The sequence below is a fragment of the Aythya ferina genome, assembly GCF_964211825.1.
Source record: "Aythya ferina genome assembly, chromosome: 3".
NCBI classification, from domain to species: Eukaryota; Metazoa; Chordata; class Aves; order Anseriformes; family Anatidae; genus Aythya; species Aythya ferina.
Genome location: NC_140298.1, coordinates 109,816,545 through 109,844,432, shown reverse-complemented (window position 1 = coordinate 109,844,432; position 27,888 = coordinate 109,816,545). Strand labels below are relative to the sequence as shown.

At 45.7% G+C, this 27,888-nt stretch overlaps 1 protein-coding gene and 1 long non-coding RNA gene across 2 annotated transcripts in view; one reads left to right on the top strand and one right to left on the bottom strand.

Moving 5' to 3' along the window:
- Window positions 1-27,888, top strand: part of LAPTM4A (lysosomal protein transmembrane 4 alpha) — a 186,711-nt gene that overhangs the window by 47,497 nt on the left and 111,326 nt on the right. The gene's annotated exons all lie outside the window — the stretch shown is intronic.
- On the bottom strand, window positions 18,684-19,623 carry LOC311434928. The gene is made up of 2 exons (XR_014691835.1): window positions 19,433-19,623; window positions 18,684-19,186 (listed from the first exon to the last, which is right to left on the bottom strand). It is a non-coding gene; the product is annotated as an uncharacterized lncRNA (long non-coding RNA).

The following is a 27,888-nucleotide window of genomic DNA, read 5'->3' as shown; positions in this document are numbered from 1 at the left end:
GTGACAATAGACATGGAGAAAGCAGAGGTATTCAACAACTTCTTTGCCTCAGTCTTCACTGAAAGACAGGCTTCCCAAGTCTTTTGTTTCCCTGAACCTGCAGATGGAGGTTGTGGGGGGGATCAAAGTCCCACCCACTATAAGTGAAGAGCGGTTTCAAGACCCTAGAGACCCATGGCAGGGGGATGGAGCTAGATGATCAGGAAGCATCATGCTCACAGTCTCTCATCCTCCTGGGGGATCTCAATCACACCTATGTTTGCTGGCAAAGCCATATGGCAGGCAGTAAACAATCCAGGAAACTTCTGGAGTCCATTGAGGACTAATTCCTATTCCACGTATTAGACAAACCAACCAGAGGAGAAGTGTTACTGGACCTGGTGCTCACCAGTGCAGAAGGAGCTCATTAAAGAAGTTAAGACTGGAGGAAGCCTAGGTTGCAGTGACCATGCCCCAGATGGTCAGAGGATCTGATCAGAGCTGGCAGCTCTTTAAGGATATCTTCCCTGGAGTGCAAGAGCTCTGTATTCCCATTTGTAACACATCAAACCAGGAAGGCAGGAAACCGCCTTGGTTGAATAAGGATCTGCTGGTAAAGCTTAGGCAAAAGAAGGAAACACATAGACGGTGGAAAGAGGGCCGTGTGCCCTGGAAAGAGTACAGTAATGCTCTCCGGATGTGCAGGGATGGGATCAGGAAAGCCAAGGCCCTGACAGAACTAAACTTGGCAAGGGATGGAAAGAATAACATAAAGGGATTCTACAGGTACTTTGGCCACAGAAGAAGGACTAGGGAGAGTGTAGCACCTCTGGCTGATGAAGATGGAGAACTGCTAACAACAGGTGTGGAGAAGGCAGAGGTACTTAGCAACTTCTTTGCACACTTCCCACATCCCTTGTGTCCCCAGATCTTTAGGCAGGGGCTGGGGAAGCAGAGTCCATCCAACTGTAAGAAAGAGCAGGTTTGGAACCTTCTGATGCAACTTAACTACGACAAGTCTATGGGGCCTGATGACACGCATCCTAGGGTCCTGAAGGAATTGGTTCCATCTTATGTGAAAAATCATGGCAGTGAGGTGAAGTCCACAGTGACTGGAAAACGGGAAAGTTTTTAAAATTTTAAAAAGGGTAGAAAATAAGACCTGGGGAGCTACACACTGGTGAGCCTCATGTCTGTGCCTGGGAAGATCATGGAATGAATCTTCCTGGAGGCAATGTGAAGGCTCATGCACGACAAGAAGGTGATCTGTAACAGCCAGCAGAGCTTCACCAAGGGCAAACCATGCCCGACAAATCTGCTGGCCTTCTGTGATGGAGTGTCTTCGTCAGCTGACAAGGGAGGACTGACTGACATCATCTACTTGGACTTCTGTAAGGCTTTTCCCACGGTCCAGCATGACATCCTGGTCTCCAAATTGGAGAGACATGGATTTGATGGCTAGGCCATTTAGAGAACAAGGTGTTGGCTTGAAGGTTGCACCCAGAGTGGTGGTCAATGTCCAGGTGGAGATGTGATGAGCAGTGTTCCTCAGGAGTCTGTCCTGGGACCAGCACTGTTTTATATGTTTATCAGTGACATAGACAGTGGGATCAAGTGCACCCTCAGCAAGTTTGCAGATGACACCAAGCTGAGGGGTGCAGTTGATACAACAGAAGGAAGGGATGCCATCCAAAGGGACCTAGACAACCTAAAGAATTGGGCCCATGGAAAACTAATGAGGTTCAACAAGTCCAAACGCATGGTGCTGCAGCTGGGTCAGGGCAATCCCAGACTTGAGGACGGACTGAGAGAACTCATTGAAAACGGCCCTGCAGAGAAGGACTTGGGGGTTCTGGTGGGTGAAAAGCTCAACATGAGCCAGCAGTGCGTGCTTGCAGCCCAGAAGGCCAACTGCGTCCTGCGGTTCCATCAGCAGAGCAGTGGCCAGCAGGTGGAGGGAGGTGACTGTCCCCCTCTGCTCTGCCCTTGTGAGGCCCCACTTGGAGCACTGCATCGAGGTCTGGGGCCCCCAGCCCAAGAAGGATGTGGGGCTGTTAGAGCAGGTCCAGGGGAGGGCTACAAAGATGATCAGAGGGCTGGAGCACTTCTCCTATGAAGAAAGGCTGAGAGCTGGGGATGTTCAGCCTGAAGAAGAGAAAGCTCAAGGGAGACCTCATTATGACCATTTCATTCTTGAAGGGGTGTTATAAAACAGATGGGGAAAGGCTCTTTACTTGTGTGGATAATGACAGAGCTAGGGAGAATGGTCTTAAATTAAAAGAGGATAGATTTAGACTAGACATTAGGAGGAAATTCTTCTCTCAGAGGGTGGTGAGGCACTGGCACAGGTTGCCCAGAGAAGTTGTAGATACCCCAACCCTACAGATGTTCAAGGACAGACTGGATGAGTCCCTGGGCAACTGGATCTAGTGGGTGGCATCCCTGCCCATGGCAGGGGGCTTGGAATAGGATGATCTTTAAGGCCCCTTCTAAACCAAGCTATTCTCTTATGATTTTATGATTCTGTCACACTGACCTTGTGGGAGCTTGGCAGCCCATGCTGCCTCTGAAAGCCTCAGGGGAAGGGCACCCCAAGATTCTCTCCTTCGGGACCAAGGTGTGGCTTGTAGCTTTGATGCACTTAGGGCGGAGTCTTGCGAAGACAGGTCTGTCCGGGGAGCATCCCTTGTCCTTCCGTGCCCCTCTATGTCTTCTGCGTGGCACAGCCCCAGTGCCCTCTGCTGCTGTGTCCACCCTTGGTTGCCCCGCATTGTCTGGGAGCTGCTTCGACTGTGAAGCCTGCACCTGCTTCTCCAGGTCCTCAGCAATTTGTTTGGCTTTGTGGCAGTCTCTTGGTGCTGCAGGGATCTTTGTCATGTGGGGCATATCAAGAGCAATCCAAACGTGGTGTGGAGGCCGTGGCAGAGCTGAGGGTCTGTCCCCACTGGAGCTGTGTTTTCTCTGTGGGGGCACTCTTGGATGTGCTGGTGTCCCCATGTCCCCTGCAGTGGAGATGCTGGGGCCATCACCCTTCTTATCTGATTGACCCCGTGGAGCTCCCTTGCTCTGTGGTGACAACTGCTCTGCCTGGGTGGAAGGGGAAGGACTGCAAACATCCCCTGCTGCCCCAGGGCCCCAGTTCTTCCTGCTGGTGCCAGGCAGGGTGATCTTGCTGGTCATGCTGCTGCCGTTGGCTCTTCCTCCACACTCCCTTTTCTGATGGGGTGTGTGCCCACCCTCCTGAGGCTTCATCCCTTGTGCCACTTTCGGAATAGCAGCTGGCACAGACTGGACAGGCTCCTGCATCCCCTGGGTCAATGCGTCCTTGAGGGCTGCTGCCTCTTGCTGAGGGCCAGGGCTCTGCTCTGACAGCTGCACTGCCGACTTTGTGGTGTGAACGTGCTGCTGAAAGCGCAGCCTGGGTGAGCGGTGGCGCTGCGTGGTGTTCCTCTGCAGAGCCTCAGTCTGAAAGTCTTTTTGCCCCCGGATGTAGCTGAAAAATCTCTTCATGGAAGCCAGGAACTGTCTTGGTACCCTGAAGAATCTTTTTATCTCCTTTTGTATTTCAGGCCCCTCCAGGTGGCTTTCCACAGTCTTGTCCACACAGGGCATTTCCCGCACCATGGGAACCACCTTCAAAGTAGGCTTTTCTGCTCGCTTAGATATTTTCAAAGCAGACGCAAGGTCTTTTGAAGGCTTGTCTCCATCAGCTGGCAAGCACAGTTTCTGCTCCTCTTTCTTTTTTGGGGGGAAGCAGTCCAAGGTCTCCTGGGTCTCCTGGGTGTCCTTTTGTGCCTCCAGTTTTGTGGACTGGAATTTGGGCACCGCTGGAAGATGGGTGGGAGCAGCCTGCTGGACCTGGACGTGTTGCTGGTGTTGCTGCACACTGCTGGCCCTGTGGCATCTGACCACTTCTTTCCTGCAGGGTGGGCGAGTGTCATGGTAACACTGCTTCCCAGGGCCAGCCTTGGGATGCATGAGGCCAGGTTGGTCCGCAGAACCTTGAAGTGAGTCTGCTTTCTGCACAGGAGCGGGGGTAGATGCCCGTGAAATCTTTCTGGTTTCATTCTCCGTGATGGTAGTGCAGAAGATGGTGCTCCAAGAGTCCAGAGATGTTCTTGAAGAGCAGCTGGTGTCACTCTCTGTGTCAGAGGTGGGACACTCACCGCTGTCCTCTGGCAACTCCAAGTCGAGCCTGTGTGAGGAGGAGGAGGAGAAGGAAGATGATGGGAATGCTGAGCCAAGCACTCCTGAGCACTCTGGGACTCTCCCTCTGTCCTGGAGGAGCTGGCAGGCTGTGTCATTTCTCTGGGGTCCCCCAAGAGACCCTGTGGTCCCTTGCCCAAGGCTCCCTGTCTGCTGGCTGGGCACAGAAGCTCCATCTGCCCCAGAAAGAGAGGGGACACTGCTATCTCTGTGCCTCAGAGGTAAATCTTTCTGCAAGGGCATTGCTCCTTGGATTTGAGTCCCCAAGTGTCCCTGTGCCCCCACAAGCCATTGCACTCATCCATGCCCCCAAATTCTGTCCCTGTTCCCACTCCCATCCTCTTCCCCTTCCCCTCCTCAGTGGTCTCACATTTGCATGTATTTGTTGAGGTCCTCAAGGTTCCTGTTGAACAGTTCGGCTAGTTCCCGTACTCCATCCACCTTTGCGTGATCGGAACCTCTGCAAAGGGGCAAAGGGCAGCATTAGCGGGATCTCCTTTGGTGGGGAGTGACTAGAGGGGGCTATCACATGCCAGGGGTGATGATTCCACTTACTGGTTCCTCTTGCGCTGTGAAGAGTTGTGGGGGGTCCAAACTGCTGGCAGAGAAGACAGAGAGTCAGTGGATGGGGAGTCTGTGGGGGGGCGGTGGGAATATGGGGCCAGGCGGTGTCTTTGCAGGGCACCTGCCCTTGCCCAGGGCTGCTCACCTCTGCGATTCTCCTGGTGCCTTCTGTAGTGGTGCCTTGTCTTCCTCCCTTCCTACATGGGCACAGAAAGCAGCGGGTGAGAGGGAGTCCCCAGCAGCCTCAGCAGCACCCACAAACCCAAGGCATGGCCAGGGCCAGGCCCGTGCCTGCCCCAAGCCTCCTGGCACAGGCTGGCCAGGCCCGGCTGGGACACGGCCTCCCCTCCCAGGCAGGGCCTGCCTCAGCACCAGCCCTGACTCCTACCTGCGGCTTGGCCCTGGGCATCAAGAAGTAGCAGGCAACCACCAGCAACATCAGCCACAGGAAGGAGTAGAAGGCCCAGAAGGCTTCTACACTGGGGAAGAAGCTCATTCCCCAGGCATCAGCCATGCCTGTGACGTGCCACAGAGAGCCAAACTCGGCTGGCTTGAGGAGGATCAGCTGGACCGCACTCACGGTCCCCTTGCTCCACCTGCTCTGCTCAAGCTTGTCCCTCTTCGCTCGTCAGCTCGCGGCAAAATGGCAGCCAGCCTTGCACAGCCCCACTTACATAATCCGCCCCCGACTGTGATGCGCGTGGACTCGGGGCTGTCATCCCTCACCAGCTGTGATGACAGCAGCGCTCAGCCATGGCAACGTTTGTGATGCAGGCACAGCGGGGATGAGGTGGCCCTCCCTGAGCTGGGCTAAACCAGCTGGCAGCAGCCAGCCCTGCCAGGCCAGCTCAGCTCAGCAGGGCCATGGCCAGGTCTGGGGGGAGCTTCTGCCTGTGGAGGACCCATGCTGGAGCTGTTTGCTCCTGAGGGATGGACCCCCATGGTACGGACCCGTATCTGGAGCAGTTCTTGAGGGGCTGCTGCCTGTGGAAAGCCCAAGCCAGATCAGTTCAGCAAGGACTTCATCCCATTGGCGGGACCTGTGGTGGTTTTACCGTGCTGGGCAGCTAAACCCCACAACCGCTCTCTCACTTCCCCTCCTTTAGATGAGGAGGGGGAGAAGTAAAGCAAAGAACAACTCACGGGTTGAGATAAGGATAATTTAATTAAAGGGAAATAATTATAATAATTAAATAAAGACTACCATGAACTAAACAATTTAACTAAGGGGAAATAAAAAGGAAAAGGGGAAAAGGGAGGGGAAAAGGAAAAATAAAAAGAAGGGAGGAAAACAGACAAACAAAATAAATGAAGGCTATATGGAAGTGCAGAGGAAAGAAATTACTCTCTACTTCCCACAAATGAGCGATGATTGACCACATCCTTGAAGCAAGGCCTCAACGCACGCAGCTGGTGTTTGAGAGGAGGACCGACGTTTTCCCAACGAGAGCCCACCCCTCCCCTCTTCTTCCTGTTTCCACCTTTTATTGCTGAGTGTGACACCACATGGTATGGAATATCCCTTTGATTGGTTTAGGTCAGCTGCTCTAGTGATGTTTCTCTCCTCACTTTTTGCCCACCCCCTAGGAGGGTTAGAGAAAGGCCCAATGCTGTGCCACTGCTGCTCAGCAGTAGACACAACACTGGTGTGATAACACTGCTGTTCCAGCTACAAGTACAGAGCACAGCACTGTATGGGCTGCTGCCGGGAAAGTTAACATTCCAGCCACACCCAGTACAGGACCCCACAGAACAGGGGACAAAAGTGATGTCCATTACAAGAGTGTATGGGGGGAAGGCGTTTTTGTTTTTTTCCTTTATTTCTCACTTCTCTAACTTGTTAGTAATAGGCAATAAAACTTACTATCTCCCTATGCTGAGTGTGTTTTGCCTGTCGTGATAACTGTTGAGTGATCTCCCCGTCCTTATCTCAACCCTTGAGCCCTTTTCATCATATTTTCTCCCCATTCCTCTTTGAGGAGGGGGAGTGAGAGAGCGGTTGTGGTGGAGCTCAGCCACCCACACAAGTAAAACCACCACACTTGCCCAGCACTGCCGTGGTTGTGGTGCCAGTGACAGTCCAGAAAGAGCTTTGGCTGTGGTGGTGGATTCTGTCATTGTCATGTGTGTGCAAAGAGCCCTCATGCCAGGGGTGGGCTGGAGGCAATGGGGAATGCCCAAGTGGGAGAGCAAGGGCAAGGGTGAGGAGCCTGCTCAAGGGTCCTCTGCTGAACGGGGGATTACAGTGGGGTGGGTTGGCCCTGGATGGGCAGCAAGGCACCTGACCAGCCACTCAGTCACCTTCCTTTCCCTCACCCTGAGGGGCATGAGGAAGAGAATAGGAAGAAAAAGGGTGAGAAAACGTGGCTGAAATACAGGGAGGGCAATCGCCCCCTGGCTGCACTCGTAGGCAAAGAAGATCGTGGGGATTCACCACAGGGAAGTCCTGCTTGATCAACTTGATAAGCTTCTGCAATGAAAGGACTGGCCTGGTAGATGAGGGGGGAGCATGGATACTGTCTGCCTGCACTTCAGTACGGCCTTTGACATCATCTTCTGTAAGTTCCTTGTAGGCAAGCTGTGTATGTATGGGCTGGATGGGCAGTCAGTGGGGTGCGCTGAAAACTGGTAGAATGGTCGAGCCCACAAGGGTGGCTGCTGATCAGTGGCACAAAGTCTAGGTGGAGGCCAGTAACTAGCAGCATACGCCAGGGGTCAATACTGGATCCAGTCCTGTTTAGCATCTTCATTAGTGACCTGCATGATGGGGCAGAAGTCTGCAGATGGCACAAGACCAGGGGGAGGGGCAGATACACCAGAGGGTTGTGCTGAGACACCCTCCTGAGTCCATGCGCTGTGCTGCATGTCCTCATACTTCCCACACCACAGTGGTGTGACACACCTGGATAAGACTTTGTCACATTTTTTTCCTGCACTGAATAGTAAGAGGCTGGACCCTGCTGCGTGGTTAGAGTCTCATCAAGGAGATGGTCCTGCTCCATGTAACTGATTGCAAAGCTGAACTACACCACTGAGCATGCAAGGATTATTACAGGCAATTATTTGAGTGGTATTTGTTCACTGAATTTTCAATGACTTTTCCTTGAAATGTGGCAAGTTAAACTACTGATTTAGCTCCTTTAGCTAGGTTCAGTGACACCAGAGTTGTACTCCAATAGTAAATACAGTGTGGCTATGAAGTGCCTTGAGTTTAAGAGGTATCTAAATGCATTCTTCATTCACATGACAAATCTAACTTTATAACTGTAACAATAACTTTTGAATAGACCAGATTAAAAGAACCAAATGAGTTGTGCTGACTTCACTGGTTGAAAGGGTTTAATTCAATACATAGAATTTGGCTACGCAAAATAACTATGTAGTGTTCATTAGAAATGCTTAGCAAGAGATAGGTAATGTATGACCAGGTTCTTACAAGAAATAATTAGACGTCATGTCACCAGAGTGACTTCAATTAGGCAAAGCAATGTAACCAGAGATATTTAACAGCTCTCCATTATCCACAAAGTATATCAGATGGTGTAGGAGGCACTCCTAGCTCCTACTTCATTGTAAACAAGAGAAGATCTGCAAACTCAGCCTGCCATAATGACAGCTGTCACTCTCCTGTTTGAACAACTGAGTAAATGACCTCTCTCTGTCACCTGGGGAGCTTGCACTGTGCCCACACACAAACCCCCACAACTTGCGTAAATGACATTAAATGACATTAACACCTCGGAGACATCCTCTACACATAACATCCTCATCTTAACTTACTGTACAAATTAATTGAGTCTGCAGGAAGATGTCATCCTTGTCTTTTTGCCTTGGGCCATCTCATCCCCAAATACAAGGCTGCTGTCACATTTTCTACTTAGCAGCCGTTTTGAACAGTAAGTCCAAAAGATGGTGAAATATTAACCAGCTGTTATACCTCTTTATTCACAAAGGATAATTGGATCAGTGATTAAACCTTAACCTGATATTTGAAGCCTCAGGGTGGTGCCTGGCCATGTTCTGGTTGAGGGCTGTGAGACTTGATTCTTGATGTTCAATCACCACAGCGCTGTCTCAGCATCTGCCAGAGACAAGCTCCCAAATACAAAAATTAAAAAAAAAGTAAATGGAAGATCTGTAGGATTCTGTGAGAAGGTTTATGAAGTAGTGAGATTACCCTTTGTATGCTGGATACGGCATTTTACTGGTGCTTTAAATGGCTAAAAACACATGGCCCAATTCTCTCTTGGAGGAACTTTAAGCACATTATATTGGCTTTCAGGTTTAGGAAGAGGAATTCACAAAACAGAGATTGTTACAGTCCTGTGTCTTCCCTTGTAAAAAGTTTAAATGCTTACACTGGAGAATGCTCTTCCCTGACTGGTCTGGAAATATGCAATACAACAAATCTGATCTGAAAAGGTTTGAATAGAACAGGTAGTTTATTTATGAAACTAGTCATGTCTGACATCTTAAGGTCTAGAGATGTGCATAAGCAAAACTAACAAATGGACAATATGCAGTAACTTAACACAGCATCTTTTACCGAGACAAGCTTTAAGCCCCTGACCTCTCAAGAAACTGGTGGCTACTGCTGAATCCAAAACCATATTTGTTAACCAGAGAAAGCAGAGAATAATGACAGCAGACCCTCCCTGCCCACATCCATATGTTTAAAGTTCAGTGTAGTTGTCCAAAGCCCCCCAGCTACCCTTTTTACTCTATACAGCAAAAAACAGGGCTGTTAAAATCTCAAATGTGTAAATGTTTAACAGGCAAATGTGCCAGAACTTAAAATGCAATTTAATTTAAATATGCATGCAATCCAATAGTACAATAATGGGCATCTTGAAAGAGCTCTAGGGCTCATCTAACCAGTAATCTTTATGGCATTAAACAATTTTAATAGAGATTTGTAAAGGTGTTCATTAACATGGCTCAGGCTGATATCTCTGTCGGGCAGTGCATGTCACTAATCCATTTTAGATCTTTTATGCCATAGTGTTGTTCTCCATCAAGGTTATCACCTGGCTATCCGAGATCTTTTTCTATTCAGAAGAAAAATAAAACAAAACAAACAACATCAACAACAACAAAAAGCCACAACTGTGCTCTTCAGTAATGATTTAAGAGTTAGTACAGATAGGGCTAAAAAGTTTTTACCAGCACACCATGAAAGTCTGCATATTTGCAAGTAATTGACAGAAAGAGGACATCTGTCTGTAGTAATCTGCGCTCCATCTTAGTATAGTCTTAGCATCACTGCTAGATCAAAGCAGGAGCTGAATTCTTGTTCCTATAAAGATTATTTTGTAGCCACTAGTCCGACATCACTGGTCACTGTGAAACCAACAGCTGGGTGTTGGAGGAGTTGTCTTCCTGCCCTGCCTGTTGTCCACCACAGAGCTGGGGCTTTTGGCCTCCCTGGAGGCAGCTGGCTTTGACCAGAACAGGACATCTCTCAGAGAGGGCTGCTCTGTGTGTACTCAAAGCATGACAGTTTCTAAAGGCCTTGAGCATGGATTTCTACTGAAAAGGAGTTCCAGCTGTACCCTGCCTGATGTGGCACAGCACATAGAAAATCAACATGCTATTAAAAATAGATGGATGGAGGTATCTACACGGGGACAAAATTTTCATGAAACTTACTGAAACTGAACCAAATTACATTCTCTTTTCATGAGAAATGAGCAATGATTGAGATGGACCACAATCAAGAGGAAGGAATGAGAAAACTCAAAGCAGTGATGCAGTGCTCGCAGTGTCTTTATCTTGTTTAGCTGAAGCACTCTGCTCTTTCATGCAGCCATTGTGCATCATCTATGGTGTGAGTCTTGACCCCGTTCAGATGTTGTAGGTACTCATTGTCCTTGGGAACCACCACACACCATCGTGATGTGCTACAAATCTGCCAACACTTGCTGGCTTTGGTGCTGAGAAATTAAATATTTTTCCAACAGCCTTTGCAAAGCAAAGTGCATCTGATTAGGAAGAAAGAGAAAAGAAAAAGAATGATGGTCAGGAATTCTGCCTCCTCTGGAATAAGCTAAGCGGGGCCACAGTGCAAATGAAGATGTGAGCGGCTGGTGCTGATGAATCAGAAGAAGGCTGGAAAAAAACTGCTGAGGGGGCAGAAGAGCAACCTCACGTCAGCAGCCGCTGTGGCTGGTAGCATTTCCCGTCTGTCTGTCCTGCGGTTGTTGCGTAGCGCAAGACTTTTGAAGTCCAGAGAGCTCAGTCCAAGAGAGTCTGTGCTATTGAAGGTTCTCATGTTCCTATTATTCTTGCATGGTTCTGCTTATCCAAGGGGGAGAGGCCAAAAGGTTGTCCAAAGTCCTTCATGAGCAAGACTCATGGGGAAATATAACACCAGTGCCGAATGTCTTAATCACTAAAACCTGTGCCTTTGTGCTGGCCCCTGCATTGGGAACAGACTTCTGGGGGCAACACTTGGGTGATGGAGCCATGTGTGTGTCTTCCTTCCTTCCTTACTCTGGAAAGCCGGTCCAGAGGGAAGAACCAGCTGGGCTCTGAGCACGTGAAAAATAGGATTTTTTTTCTTTTTTTTTTTTCTTTTTTTCTTTTGACACAACCAACTTTCACCTGCACTGGTTTGCTGGACAGCTGTAACCATTTCAAGGATTCCAGCATGGTTTCAATGCTCTTCCACGTGCTTCTGGCTGCTGAAGTCAGATGAAGGCTGCTCATATTTGTTATGTACAAGAGCACTTTGGGAGGTCCTCCTACGGTAAGATTAGCAGTATGGTGAAATGGATTAAATGAACATGATTAAGAAATACTCCCTTCCTAGGGAATATCCCCTGACTGATGTGATAGCCTTGAGATAAGCTGAGTCAAGTGCAATACCCACACAAAACCGTGCATTCATATGGATAGCCAAGAGACATCAGTAGGTAGCAGTTGCAAAGATATTTATTTCCCATAGGTTTCATCGCAATAGGAAAAGAAAACAGATCCCATTAGTGCCTGTACTGAGGGAAGGCTGCAGCCTGAGTTCAGCCTGTGTTGGATGCCTGAATACAGATAGAGCGTCATAACCAATACTTCCAACACAGGGAAAGACCAATTAATCCCACTGTCAATGCTCAGAGGACTTCTAACACTCACAGGCAGGGATGATCTGTAAAGATCAGATAAAAACAGCAGAGAGATTAGACTCCAGCAACCCCAGCACTGCTCCGTCTTCCAGTTCTGCCGCAGACCCAGTGAGGGACCATGCTGATGAGCTGCGCTTGCAGAGGCAGCCCCGAGCAGAAAAGGTCTCTGATACCACTGAGCAGGGTATGCAGGTGTTTGTGGCAGATTGTGGCAGGACACAGAGCTCAGCCCAAAGTCTACAGCTGTCTTCTGACCACCTGCACGGTAGGGAAAGCAAGAGCTTAAAAGGGGATGCTCATGCTGGGACTCCTGGGGAACCCACATGGGGAAGTGAGGGGCAGATTCTCTTTCAGCTCCTCTGGCAGGTGTGATAGCTGCCATTTTAGCTAATATGGAAGAAGTTAAAAAGATGAATTCTGGGGCTAAAATCCTGAATTCCTGACATTCAAGCTATCATCACTAGACTAGAGGTGGTCTCATTTTTCATTGGCGTGCTGAAGGCCTTGTATTAAACACTTATAAGTCAATGGCAATGAATTACATGAATCATAACCTGGCTCTTCATACTTTTTTGCCTATTAAATAAATAAACTGCTCTAAAATCTGCTTCTGCCACCAGTGTGTAATCCATTAGCTGTGTGGGTTGCCAACTATATTATAACTATGTAAATTCAATAAGGACTTTTTGGGTGAATAGTAATTATGCAAAGTAATGGCAGATAATACATCTCCAAGCTGTCAGCCCTTGTCAAGTCCTAAGAATGGTTACAGCAGAGAGCTAATAGAGATACACTCAACACTTGAAGTGTCTATTAACCAGCTTCAGGAGTAATGCAACTTGTTAATTGCTTTCCAGGCAAATAAATCCTGTGGAACAGATTCTGAGCAGAGCAGAGCATCATTCCTGCTTTGCTAAGTGCTTCTTGAGAGCCAGACTAAAAGTACTACAGCACTCAGGCGCCCAAGGAACCTGCCCATGAGCTTTGGCTGTGCGGGGTTGCCTGGCAAAACTTGGCAAATGTCACCTGCCTGCAACCCCATTTACACTGGGGCTCAAGTTGTCTGAGTCTGGATGGTATTTAGTGAAGAAGACATAGCAAAATAATGGTCTCTCCAGGTTTAATTTCTTCCTGATGGTTTATCAAGCTTATCTTGCCCTGTTGGAAACCTTCCTGGTCCTTGACCATTGGAGGATGCTGACCAGCTTTCTTGTAGAAGGTGCTGACAAGATCACCAATGAAAAATAAAATAAATAAAATAAAATAAAATAAAATAAAATAAAATAAAATAAAATAATTTTTTTTTTTATTATTCTGCAGACTGAAAGCATAAGTGGCTGTGCAGATGTTAGTTTTCAGGATTATTTTTATTTGGCTGGGTTTTCCTAGACATTGTACTCTGTGCTGTGCACCACCACCCCTTGACTGCAACCCTCAAGTGCACCAGTGGAAAATTAACCAGATAAGTCTTGACATAAATTAATGAAAAATCTGAAGTTTTTCCATCTGTGCTACTTAGGAACATACATTACAAATATCTAAACATTGGCAGGATTTAGAGAACTGGAACTGGACAGAAAGCCATTCTCACTGAGGACCCCCATCCTGGTCAACAAAATAGGTCTGGAATGGAGGTTTAGGCCTGGGCACACGACTGTGGGCATGTTCGCTTTTTAGCATGCACCCCATTACTGCTGGCTTGTGCAGGCGAAGGACTGTTCACAAGGGTTTTTACTCAGCCTCGATGCATAGGGGCAGAAAGAGAGCGCAGCCATACAGATGGCGTCTGTGCCGTGCCGCTTTGCCTCGGGGCCAGCAAATGGTCCCTGGCCTGGTTTATTTATTAATAGAGACTGAAGAGATAAGGCAAAACTGGAGGCAATCTGTTAAGTGACTGTAAAATTGAAGTCATTTGAAAATGTGAGATCAGGCACTTAAAAAATATGAAGTGTGAATTATTTCCGTTGAATAGATGTGACAGAGGCCTACATGCTGGGCCTACTTATCTGCCCTTCTATCTTCTTTAATATATGCAGGCCTCATCTTTCCAGCACTGTCATTCAGAAGATTTGCTTTCACAAAATTCAATTAAAGCATCTTTCAACAAGCAGAGGTTTTTTTTTTTGTTTGTTTGTGTGTTTTTTTTTTTTTTTTTTTTTTTTTTCCCAGTATGAGCAAGTACAAAGAGATGTGCCGTCGGTCTGCAGTGTGCTGGCGGATAGGCATTTAGCGGGTGGGAAGACTAAGAACACCAGAAAAGGAGTGACAGAAAGCCTGAGGGATGAGACATTAGCCCAGGCAGTTTTACTGAGGTGGTGAAGAGGGAAGAAAACCCTTTGCTCATTTTTTTTCATGTATTTTCATCCCTCCACAGCTTGCTCTCCACAGCAGCCGCTCGAAGCATGGCCTGTGGTCACTGCCAGGCCATTTGCCCCGAGACAGTCAAACAGGCTTCCAGTTTGTGGGGGTGGATGTCAGCAACCACCCATCCTTGGCAGCTTTTTGTTCCCAGGAAGCTGCAAAACTTGCCAGAGAAGACGGGTGTGTACCTAGGGCCCTGATCAGCCCAAACGCTTCCTTTAAAGGCTTGTGGAGATGATCCATGAGCGGTAATATGTGGGATTTTGCAGAGCGCTCACCTCCAGCCCTAAGTCTGCTCCTTTTAAAGTCACCAGATGGTTTTAACTGAGGGTATGCTAGTGCCCAAGAGTGAGTGCACCCAAACTTTATGGCCACTGAGCTGTTATCTTGGGTCAGCCCAGATGTTGCCACAGCCTGAAGCTGCGAGCCAGCTCCCCAGAGGGCTCCTCACCTCCATGCTCAAAGGCAGAGCAGAGGGCGGCTTACTCCTCCCTTCATCTGATGCTTCGAACACCTCGCATAAATGACTTCTGGTGTCAAAACAGTAAATAAAAAGCTATCCAAGGATCACTGTATATTTATTGCTAACCTACTGTTTGTCTGGGACAGCAGGATAATGAGCTGCTAATGAACTTGGTCCATGATTTTCACTTAGCACAGGTCTACTTTGAGATTTTTATTTTTTATGACCTTGGAAAGTAAAGGTTTTTAAGTGTATAGTTAATGACGTTACATCAATGCACATACTGCATAATTGTATATACCCTGTAACTGAATATAAAGGACACTGTAGGACTTCCAAGCTCCCCATCTCATTTTCAGACCAGGAGGCCTCTACCTCACTGTTGTATTGTTTCTAGCTGTGCATACAGATTGACAGCAGAAATCATTTTGAGAGAGGTGGGGGTTGGCCTGTTCTCCCACGTGCCTGGTGACAGGACGAGGGGGAATGGGCTTAAGTTGAGCCAGGGGAGTTTTAGGTTAGATGTTAGGAAGAACTTCTTTACAGAAAGGGTTGTGAGGCATTGGAACAGGCTGCCCAGGGAAGTGGTGGAGTCACCATCCCTGGAAGTCTTCAAAAGACGCTTAGATGTAGAGCTTAGGGATATGGTTTAGTGGAGGGCTGTTGGCGTTAGGTTGGAGGTTGGACTCGATGACCTTGAGGTCTCTTCCAACCTAGAAATTCTGTGATTCTGTGATTAAGAAATGGCATCTGTTTCTGAAGTGCAGCCAAGTCCTGAAATGAAAGAGCAAACATTAGCAGTGTATAATCAGGTTCCCAGCAGTCCAGGAGAAGAAGCAACAAATATCTCATTTACCTGGACCTGCAGGAGCTCCTGGAAGGAACCTTGAGTGAGTTTTCCTGTGCAAAAAATGGGCATAGGTGTGCCTATAACCACAGCACTTGGGTGTAATTTTCATGTTTCATTCCTAAATCTTCCCTTTTGGCAAAACAGTGCATTTTGGTGGTTTGTTTATGAGTTCACCGGTGAGAAGGACAGACCATCACTGGCCAAATCCTCCCCCTATATCTATGCCTAACTGTTCAGTGAAGCTAGGGTTACTTGTTTAAGTTTTACTGAAATCAAGCAGATATTTTTCCCAAGAGCCATTCACCAAGAAGAGCTGTGCTGAGTCCAGGTGTGGATGGAGCTGTGTCATGCATGTGCCTACCCCTCCTTTAGCGTCTGCTAAGAAACACGGGATCTCCTGCAGGAGACACCACGTCTCGGCCTCCTAACCCTGACCAACTCTGCTATTTGATAACTTTGATTTTCTCAGGAATTCTCACATGCCAGGACTGTGTAGCTGGACTATGTCTTTTAAAAAGCCTACTTCATGGTGTAGGAACTCGATAACGGGATTTTGCCACTTCCAAACCTGTACACTAAGTTTATAGTATATAAATGTACCTCAGCTTAGTTCTCAGTTTAATGTGGTGTGCTTCTTTGTAACTTCAACTTTAATAAAATATTTATCTCTTATAATAATACTGATTGTGCAAAATAAATGAGTGTTGCATGACTGTTTTACTTTTAATATTAAATAATGGGAAAAAAACCCACAACATTTTAAATAATCAGATGGATACTACATTTCCAAATACTCTGTACTCTGCTCACCTTTACAGTATGTTTTAATGTATTAATGTACACATTTTATGATGGAAGTTGTATTGTAGCCAATTATTAAAGATACTGCAGATCTGTAGTTGCCACTGATAGAATCACTTATGCCCAATGTCTCTTAGGACCTGGTCTTCAGAAATCAGCCAGTGCTTTAGGAAAATTCTTATTCCTCTCATTCCTTTCAACTTCAGTGGCAACATGACAGACATCAATATCGACATGTGTCAATATATTTCATTAATAAAAATGTTATGTTCAAACATTTCTCCTTTATTTGTGGTCAGGAACTCAGTATTTTTGTTGTTTGTATAGCTGAAAAGCAGTAAAGTGCCAGAGTTACTCATGAATGGAAGTTAAATACATTACAGCGGGCGATAATGCAACCTGAAAAGGTTGGGTAAATATAACCCCCAGAAGGGAAATTTACTATATTTGTTCCATGAAAGATCAGCTGAACTTTGTGGTTATCAGTCATGAACCTAACAAGTTCTGGCTAGCTGGTATGATTTAGAAACTTTTCACCCTGCAATTTTGATGCTTTATTTCCAAGTTCCCTGGGAGAATGTCATTTCAAGCTTGACTTTATCTGGATTCTGTTCTAATCTCCAAGGAAAGAACAAAAGCAGAGCTTTTATTTCAGTGTGCTGTGTTTTTAGGCTTTTTTTGCACTAAGAAATCATGTGATAAAAGTGCAGTTCACAAGTATTACCTCTCAAAGCTACTACACTATACTTCACATCTGTCCTGACTTGCGTAGCACTCTGTCCATTGAACAGAGGGAGCTGCTAAAAAGTGCTGTGTTCCCTTTCTGAGATGTGTAATCAATAAAAGAAAGATTGCCAGTGATTGCAATTCTCTCCATTGAGAGAATTCTGGCTTTTTTTTTTTTTTTTTTTTTTTAACTATTGTCTTTCCTAATCTTTTAAATTTCATATAGTAGTCTCCTTTGACTTCTTTTAGCACAAGAGATCCCATATCTGTCCCCCTCTTTTTATTTTCATAGGTCTCTATGGCTACTAATTTACAAACATCCTCTGTAGGGGGGAACAGTAGAAACAAGTAGATTCCTGCACTACACAGTCTCACCTTTGTTTTGTATGCTGTGTCCCAACCAGAATGGACCTGCACACATTTGTTTTCCCACACGTGCCATGGCACAATGTGAGTTTATTCAGGTAGTGGTATGTTGTCCACAGAAACACCAGTCCCAATCAAAGGCTTTCACTCTTCAGAGTAAAAGGACACTTAGATGATCTGTGTGCATCTGTGAAAGCCATTGCATTTATTCTCTTTCTGTTGCAATCAGCCTCATGTCAAATCTTTCCAATCCTCAGTGGACAGAGGGGTGAAGACCCTTAACCGACCCTTAACCTGGCAGCATGGAAGAAACTGGGAAATTGGTGCTACTTGCAACCAGCCAGACATGATGCACGAGGAAATGTAAAAAAGCAAAGAAAACACAATGGGCAAATAATTGCATTCATCCCTCCTGTACAGCTCACTGCAAATAGTAAAATTGCTTATTAATGAATAATTGCACCCAGGGAAGGTAAATGCTGCTGTTTGTCCTTTCTCTTGCATTACTTGGGACTTTACATGAAAACAGCTCTAAGAGCCACAGCGCACGTTCCTAAAGGCTTTTTCTCCCTTCGGGGAAAGTAAACCAATGAAATGTATTCAATGGTCTTTGTGGTATAACGGAGCACATGCTGCATACTGTGGCATGCGTGTTGCCTTCTGTGGCGTAGCAGGTGTCAGTTTTGTGGTTAAATTTTCATTGAATTATTAGAAAAAAATAACAATATGGAAAAGAGATCCGGCAAGACTAGCTTCAGAGTTAGATGAGATTGTTCAAGGGGTTTGTTCAATCAAGTTTTGAAAAAGTATCTAAGGGTGGAGACTCCTCAACATCTTCACATTATACGGGTTGTAAGTTCTGGAGGAAAAATCCTGAGATGATCCCAGGCAAATTTTTGTAAAACATGTAATGAATTAACTCTAATGTATGTGAAGTATGTACTTCTGTTATTGTGTGTACTTCTTACTTTAAATGATTTTTTGTGTCTTTACAGAAATGCATTTCATGGTTCCCTGTTGACGCTGCATGAAGACAAGGCATGAAAAACATGAGGAGGTGTGATGGCTGGTTGAGATAAGCTGGGAGATCAGGAGGCACCTGAGAACCTCACCCCCACGCTGCAGACAGGTGATGTTTTGCAGGAGAGAGGTCTGCTTCTTCCTTTCCTCTCTGCTGAGCAAGGTTAGATTTAGATCTTATCTGAACGCAGACGCTGTATTGCTTTAATGACAGGCACAATCCCTGGGCTGTGAACACAGTCATAAAAAAAGTTTATTTCTTTGTACATTAAAAATCAGCAGGAAAGGGAATAAACTCTTGCTGCTCAATAATACTTTAATACCGGGGATAAAACGGGCATATTGATGAAAAAGAACACATATTTAAGTGGCTTTATGATACCAGAATGAGAAGAAACCCTGGGTGCAAGAGCAGGTGCATAATTTTCCATCATGACTGAAGCAAGTAGAGATCTATGCTTAATTATTTCATGCAAAACAGAAGAGTTTCAGCAGGGAAGGTTGAGAGAAGGTCATTCAGACCATACAGCCGGATGGTGTGTTTACCTGAGGGCAAGAGGGTAGAGGTTCAGTTGAACAAAGACATTTTCCTGTGAAAAGGCTTTCCTTGTTCCTTCGGTTCAATTCCTCATCAATGTACGAGAAGTAGGCACAGCACCATTTGGAGAGCTTGGGAAAAAGCAGGAAACAGCTTCATCCTCGGCATTCCCACAAAGAGAGCACCTCCAGCCCCTATATACATACATATAGAAATAGGTTGTTACATGCTTATTTATTTGTATGCATATGCATATACATGCTCTTTAACTAGACTTCACAGCCTCCCTTTCACAGAAGTCCATCAAGGGTTACTTTGGAAATAATCTTGATATCTTTCACGATAACAAAAATTCCATTTGTTCCCAGATCCCAATCCACTGCAAACACTTCTCGCAATCTCTGAGTACTCAAAACCCTTTCAGCACTTAAACTACATACCAGCCACTGTGAGTTATCCTTAAATATCACATGCAAATGTTTACATTAATGGAAACTAAGGTTCTGCTTCTTCTTTCTTCCTATCTTGGTCTCACAGCCACCAGATTCTTGTGTGGTTATTGCCAGCACTCGTTAACATCAGCAGCTCTATTGTGAGCTAGAAAACCCACGATAAATGCTTCTCTGACCTGTACCTGCTTTCTGTACTTGGACGTGGGCAAGAAGTGTCAAGTTAAGCTCAGCCCACCTGCCCAAGCTGGGCAGGACATCTGCGGTTTTGTGCGGTTATTCATAGCGTGGGGAGCAGCTTCAGTGGGCAGCTTTTTTAATAATGTAATCCAGAAGTGAAAGAGTAATGTTTACCAAACCTGTTTCAAAATGGCTGATTAATCAAATAAATGGGTGTTTATTGAGGCTGTTGCTAGGTACTTACTGTTATTGAGATAATTGTATGACTCAACTAAGCCAGACAAAGAGCTCTACTGTTGCTCTAAAGCACCAACTGGCTGCAAAGTTTGGATCATGACACCAGAGCATTTTTTTTTCACAAGGCCAATCACTTGGTTCGCTTTATCCTCACATCATCCACTTTTATGGCCAGCTTCAAATGCCTTCCTTCCATTAAACCAAGAAACAAACACTGACCCTTCTGCAGAACCACTTCATCCCCGCGCAGCAGCGATGGGTTCTCATGATTGATCTGGTGACAGACCTTTTTTTCATGTCTTTTCTCTATTATGATAGTATTATATTCATTCCATTTTCTGTTAAGCATCTGCATAAACTGCAAGCTCCCAGCCGTTCAAAGCACTTTTTTGGTAAATAACTGGGGCAAGTTTTGTGGGGAGCCGTAATCTTTTATTAGACCAAGTGATAAAGATGGAAAAAGCAGGCACGCTTTCAGGCATACAAACACTTCTTCAAGTCCAACTTGTTGCTTGAAAGCCTGTCTGCTTTCCTAACTGTGTTTTTCCAAATGTTTTTTCTTTTTTTTTTTTCCCTCAGTAAAAACTGTTGCCTCTCCCTGAAAGTCATGCCGCACATATTCTTACCTCTCGCAGCTACAAAGACAAGGCTACTAACAAACAACAAACAGCACTTGATTAGGCAGGCTGTTAGGGAAGATTTTATGATAGAAATTACATCATACAACTCATGCCTCATATTTTTCCTCTGGAAAAAAAAAATAAAAATTGGAAGCATTATAAAAAGACAGGTACTAATGAGTATAATTATAGACAAGTCTCCTTGCTTCTCCTCAGAGGAGAGCATGAGTACATGAAGCCTGGTGTGAGAGGAGGTTTATATCTGCAGATCTGTGGGAACATTAAGACCACAAGCCTGCCCTCTGATTAAACTCCCTCTCACTCATTGTCTTTATTGTTTTAATGTAACAGGCTTTTTTTTGTTGTTGTTCGTTTGTTCCAAAATAGCACATCCATGCTCTGCTGATGGTAGTTTGCGTAGCTGGGTGATACACGGTGTTTGAAAGCATAGGGGTGTATTTACTGCAAATATTGTTCCCACCCTCCAGTTGCACCAGTCCAAATTCAGGATAACCCTGTCAGCAGAGGTGTTATCAGCGGATTTACACCGATGCACCTGAGAGTAGTTTAACCCTGGCAATTCATATTCTGTAGTAGTTTTAGGGGTTTTTGCTTGTTTGTTTTTAATCTTTAACTAAATAACCTATGCTGCAATGAAACAACATTTCACTTGCTCAGAATTGTAATTTAATTAGAAAATCTCCCAGTGTGTGCCAGGGAGATCACTGCTTCTTAACAGCAAGCATGCACAGCCTGGAAATGCTCAAGTTATTCAAAACACTTTGCTACCACTTTTTTACTGTAACATCCAGTCATAACCGATAGAGTGAAACCTGCCTTTTTAACAAATTCTGGGGGCAGACAGATCAAGGTCTGAGCTGGGCTTTGAACCAGGAAACAGGCTTTGTTTGAACTGCCTACCACTTGCATTTGATTTCTTGAATTAATGTTTTACCCGTAATAGGCAGTGTTTTCACTGAAGGCAGAGAGCAATCCTGCTGCTCGTTTAGCACCTTCTACATTCCCAGATATGTTATTGAAAAAAAAAAAAAAAAGTAATGCCTCAGGTGATTTTTTGCTTTTACTGGTCATGAACATAAATCACATTAAGCACGTATGTGAGTCAGGGGCCAGCATCCCAGCCAGGATCCTTTATTAACGGGTCTGTGGGTATCCAGAGTGAGACGGCTGGGAGAAACATCACCAGAATGAGCCACTGAAATGAAGCAGTGTGTGAGTGACTCATGAACATTGGGGGAAAGTAAGTGAAGGGTGGAGCAGAACACCCCTCCTAGATTTTGCACATGGCCCAGGGAGGAATAAATGACAGCATGGCCCTGACCCCCTCCAAGCTCTAGGATGTGACCTGGCGTTGTGTACTGGTACCAACAAGAGCTGCCTCTTGTCTCATCTCATCGCTCCGGAAGGTTGGGGTGATCCCACAGCTCCCCTTGGGAAAGGGGAGGATCCTTTCTGCTGAGACTGTTGACGGCATCAAGGCACGAAGCAGGGTGGGAAAACTCGAAGTGGGTCAGGATCCAAGGCTCGATATTGATCTCACTTTCACCAGAGGGCAGAAGGGCTTTGCAAGCTGATGGCTGCCTCAAGCGATTCAAAGACTCTTCTGCAGGCATATTTAAAGCGTCCACTGTAGGAGACAATAATAAAGTTCATTCTAAAAAATGTTTTTAATGCTAGAAAAGGTTAAGGGAGAGCAGCTCTCCATCAAAATGGCCCTTAGCTCATCCCAGAGCTGTGCCAGCTCAGCTCCTTGCTAGGAGGGCAGCAAGAGCCTTCTCATAGTCCCTCATTGCGTGCCCCTGCTGTGGGGAGGAGCAACCACCAGCACCTCTCTCCTTTGCAGTTGCAGCTTTGAATAGGAGAGAAAATGGGCGAGTTTTCTGACATCAATTTATGCTAGAATTAATGTTAGGAGGACTAAATATATGCAGTCCTCCTCACTCAGTGGCTGCTACTGACCTTCTTTGACAATGCAATTTATGGGCACATTCAGCAGCAACAACTTCCCCTCAAAACACTTCTGGCAGAGAATTGGATTTTTAACTAAATTGCTATTATTTTTAAAGCTTGATTTCCATTACATTGCATTTCACCGAAAGCTATGGGAAGCATATTGGCAGGGGGTGTCTATATACTGAAAACACTTCATCTTTCTGTCCCTCTGTGCTTGAGAAAAAATGGCACACATCAATTTATTCCTGTTTTATATTCCCAAGGTCAGCATTTTTTTTTTCCCTGTTTGCAGACATTTATTTCATGGAACACCCCAGATCTCCCAGCTGGGAAGGAGTGAGCTCCTCTCCCTGTTTTCTGACCATCGGGGCGAGCCGAGCAGTGGTGAGGCTGCTCTGCGCATGTGCCTCCTGTACACAGCCAGCCAGACCTTGCTCACCGCCTGGAAATCCTCAAAAGCTAGCACGTTTTGCTGCATGCACATCCTCTGTTGGGACAAGAGCTTTTTTTTTTTTTTTTTTTTTTTTGCAGCTCTGAGCTGTTCTGTCCAGCTGTATCCTCACGCATCTCTCTGCAGTTGCATCAGTTTGTCTTTCAGCCCTCACCTCTGGTTAACAGTCTGAGCGGCTGTGCATAATGTACAGCACGGTGAGCTGTGGGGTAAAGTTTGCAATATGTCCTCATTTCAACTTCTAAATGCTAACCCCTTAAATAAAACCAGCTGCACAGAGCAATTAGCAAGCATGAAAAAAAATGTTAAACAATTAGATTCAGGAGGCCTCTGAAGAGTGCCCATGCTTGTCTCCTTGGGAACTAGAGCTGTTACAAGTTCAGCAAATAAATGACCTTTTTTAACTTTTTTCTTTTTTTCCTTTTCCCACATCTAGGCATGAAATAAATTTTCTTCCATACAGAAAAGCTTAAAAATAAATTTTAGAGACCTGTGCATGCACACACAGAAACACACACGTGTGCACACATCATAATTGAGTTGTTACAGCCATAGCTAAAGGAAGCAACAGTTAGAAAACACAAAGTCTGTTTTGCTCAAGAGTTATGCTTTGGCAATATATTAAACAGAGCATTTTTGGTTGCATGCTGGAGCAGCATAATGCAAAGAAGCTGTTCCTGTAGCAGAATTAGCCCCACTTTTATTTATAATGGCAGTGCTTGCAGCTTGTGTTAAAGAGACCATTTTCATTTGGGGTAAATTGTTGAAGAAATGAAAAGAGAGCCCTCCCTGGGAACAGCACCAGATTTCCTTTTCCCATCCAGAGGCAAACAGCATCCCCCTATGCCTCTGGTAAGAGATGAGGGGCACTCTGAGAAGCATTGAGTGCCTGAAGGGACTCAGGAACATATTGGAGGACTTTAGGACGGGTATGGGAGCAGTGCAGTGGTCTCTCTATCCCCTCTTTCCCTTCCTTGCTGCCCCCTTCCTCCATCCCTTCCTCCTCACTTCCTACTCCAAAATCACAGATTTTCTGAGCCTGTTTGGCAAACCTCACTCTGAAGTCCTTGTCCAGCCTCCTCTTGAAGCCCTGCAGCCTCTTTGCAGGAGCCCCTTTTTCCTTAAGGAAGCATTAGGAGCTCTTGAGGGTCTCTGTCACGCTGTGCACCCTGGGGACAGTGCTGACACAGACACGTAGACACTGGCGGTTCTCTCCCTTTCCCCAACCTCCTCCCACCTGCCCACCAGTGGCCCCATGTCCCAGTGACCCCGCAGCCCAGTTTTGTTCCTTGCACGAGGCTGTGGGAAACAACCGAGTTTCCTGGTGCAAAGAACCAGGCTGAGCACCCAGAGCTAACACGAAGTGATGAAATCCTTCTGGCAGGGACACTTAATCTCAACTGGCCAGGTGCAGCCATCGAGAAGTTCCTCATGCAGATAAGCAGATATATGGGAAACCAAATGACGTCTCGATCTTGGTGGCTATCAGCACTTTACCAGCATGCATACAGTGAGCCTGAAGGTTGGAAAAAAAGATGGAATTTTGGGGGGAACATCCAGTCCTCTGCCTGGCCCCAAAGGGAAGCCTCTGGGGCTTTCCCTCTGCCTTGGTAGAAGCAACCTCAGAAAGGTTTCAACTGCTGCCCCCCCTGCTCTGAGCCCTCTGAGTTTTCCAAAGCCACCATTTACATTTCTAACCTCCCTCTGCCACGTCTGCTCCTCTTGATGGCTCGTGTTGCAGCCACATCATCTGAGTCCCTCTCATTAGTCCAGTGGTCTCAGCTCTGGTCACGACCACAGATCCTCCTGTGATGTCCCCTCTCTGCACAAAGGGATGTGTGGCTTTATGGGCTCCCACAGAGGCCACATTACATCAGGCTCTCCTGGGCAGAGCCCTTCCCTCTCTACTTCTCCCCCTGTTTTATTTCTCCCTGGTGCTCCTTTGCCCCACAGCCGCAGGCTACAATTACCGATAGTAACTAATAAAGAGGCAGAGCAGCACCAGATGAACCTGGAGAGGTCAACCTAAAAGCAAGGGTTTAAGAGCAGCCTAAAAGCAATTGTCCAAAAGCAGCCTGAAAGCAATTATTCTTCAGCTAGTATTACCCCTCAGCATAAATAACCCCTCCCAGCCCCTCCAAGCCTTTGATTTGCTCCATTTGAGAATCTCTGCTTTTGCCTCCCACCCAGCAGCTCTCACCTTCCTCCTAGCAGCCACTGGGGCTGGCTCTGCACCTCTGCCAGCACCCACTTACCTGCTGTGGGTCACCAGGATAGTGTCAGCTCTTCCACGAGCTCCTGGCACCTTCTTGTGATGGTCTTTAGCAGGCTCCTCAGCACTCTTCAGTCTCTCTCCAATATTTTTTGGATTATTTTTGCCTTTTCCGTGGGCACAATTGTACCTGTGATGTACCAAAGTCATAAAGGTTGTGGCCTGAAGCTTTAAACAAGTGGTGGCCACAAAGAGCTTTTCCATTTTTTTCCAAGAATGCTGTAGAATTGGAAGGCCCCCTCCACAGGTCGATGGACAAGGTGCATATAAGATGGGAAATCCCTTTCCAAAGGACCTTACAGACCATAAACGTTCACATGAGGTCAGAAAAGAGACTGAACAAATTCAGAGGAAAAAAAAAAAAAAGTTGATGGTGGCTGTTAAATGCACAGTCATCTTAGGACTCAGGATGCACTGTGCCAGGAGCCAAAGGGGCTGGAGTCAGCTGTGGGACAGGCTGGCCACAAATGTGTCCTGGTCCCATTGCTTGCCTGGGACATTCGCTTCTGGACCCAGTAGGGATGACAGTGGGGACAGGACACGGTGGTAGGTGGACATCTGGTCTGGTCTGGCTGGACTCAGCCATCCTTATGCTCTCTTGTAACATGCCAGTATGACCATAGTGGCAAAAACCTTAGCAGATTTTAACAGAAAAATGGATACATTTGTAAAGGAAATCACATAATGCCGTGATGACAACACAAGGGCCTGGATTTACTTGTCTTTTAGATTCCTTCCAGCCCTTCTTTCTCAATTCATCCTGAGCTCTTACCTTTCTCTAGGTGTCAGATGTGAAGGTGTGATCATGTTGTGTCACACACAAACTCAAATCCCTTGCTCTTCCAGGAGTGGGGCCAAAAGTGAAACTCACGTGTTTGGTCTGGACTCAACCCCAGTTTCCCGCTGAAATGAGAGATACCTGAAATTTTAGCCCACGCTTGTCCATGCAGTTTACAAACCTTGGGGGCCTTGAGGCAATCTGGGAGGCGATGTCTGATATTTGGTGAAAGCCCATGCTAGGGCATAGTTATCCCTTTTGTGCATGAATCATAACAAATTCATTATCTTGGTTGTACTAAGGTTCTGTCACAGAGTCCTCTGCAGAGATGATGATGAAAGAACAGGAAAAGAAAGTGGTTGCAAAAGTTGGGAAGTGCAAAAGAGAATTTTTTACTTATGCTTTGTAACAACGAGCTGTTATTGTCCAGGTCTCCAATAAATACCCAGTGCAATACTTGTGTTTTATAAAACCTGGAAGGTTAGAGAGTTAACGAGAACACGATAGCTGGGCATTGCGAAGCATTTGTGTCAACTGCATGGGCATCCTCTACCCAAACACAAGGAGGAAATGTTGCATAAGGGAAGTAACATTGAACATTTTCTGAATTGAATCTAAGATTTTGTTAAGAACATAAGCCTGTGGTTTGATCTTCAGAAAAGAAGTCAATGAGCAGTGCCGTTGTCCAGCATTTTTGAATATCCACCCACTGTTTAAATACCTCACTGGGGAATTAAGAACCTGTTTAAGGTCTTGTTATTGATGCCTCACATGATAAGCATTTGAGGAATTTGCTATAAAAATATTTTTCTTCACATTTTTCTTGGTTGAACGTAAGTAAACAAGTTCTGTGAATTTGTAAAGGCAGATGTGTGTTGATCCCTGCTGCGCAGTGTAAATGAGCTTCTGGTACTTTATAGAAATATTCAGCCACTATAGAGCTTCATATACGAGAGTTTCTTACTTGTTGCTATTTTTTCCTGAAGCACATTGGCTACGTGTCAATGTTCTGATATTGCAAATCTTTATGCCAAAGGGGAAGCATTGCTTACATGTGTAAAATTAGCTGCGATCACAACATTGTGCCGGACTGTGGTTTCATATTGTAATCGTTCACTTGCTGAAATTAAAATCATAAAAGTTCACCATCCTATTAGCAGTGGACATTTTGACAATATCATTTGGGGTATTTGATCTCACAGGGCACCGTCAGTAATTTAATTATTGAAGCTGTTCTGCTGTACCCAGGTGGCAGATGCCTATCTGTACCTTTACATGAAGGAATGCAGTGCCTAACTGCATGCTAACCAGAACTTAGTGGGGGCTCAACAACAGAAATCTTCACTAAGAAAAGCAAAAATTCAAAAAATGTTTTTCAGATATATGCTGGTTTTGAGCAAACTTGCTTTGAAAACTGATCTTAGCAGTCAAAACAAATTCTGATAGGATTCAGAGGCAATCATTTGCCTGATTTCAGGAGCCCCACTCAATTAACTGGTTTGATTTGGGCAGGGTAGAGATTTAAACCTTATTGTCACACATCAAGGAAGAAGAGCCTTACCTTACTCTTCATTTCCCACATTTTCTGGACACTCCCAAGGATAATGCATGCTCCTGATGCATTAGCACATGCAGAAACCAAAGGAAAAACACCCAGCACTGCAGGCTCTTCAGAAGGGCAGCAGCACTGTGCAGGGAGTACATCTGAGCACTGGTATTGCACCTAAACTCTTAACAGTTACGTGTCTGGAGAACAAAATTATGCAAAATGCAGGCAACTAATGAAGAATGTTTCATGCTAGGAAGTCTTCATGACGTAGTGACTTTTTTTTTTTTAAAGGAATTTATCCAGCTGCCCACCAGGTTATTACAGCAACAGGGTTGCATCATTCCTAACTGCATTACAAGAGAGCACCAATATAAAGGCATTAGAGC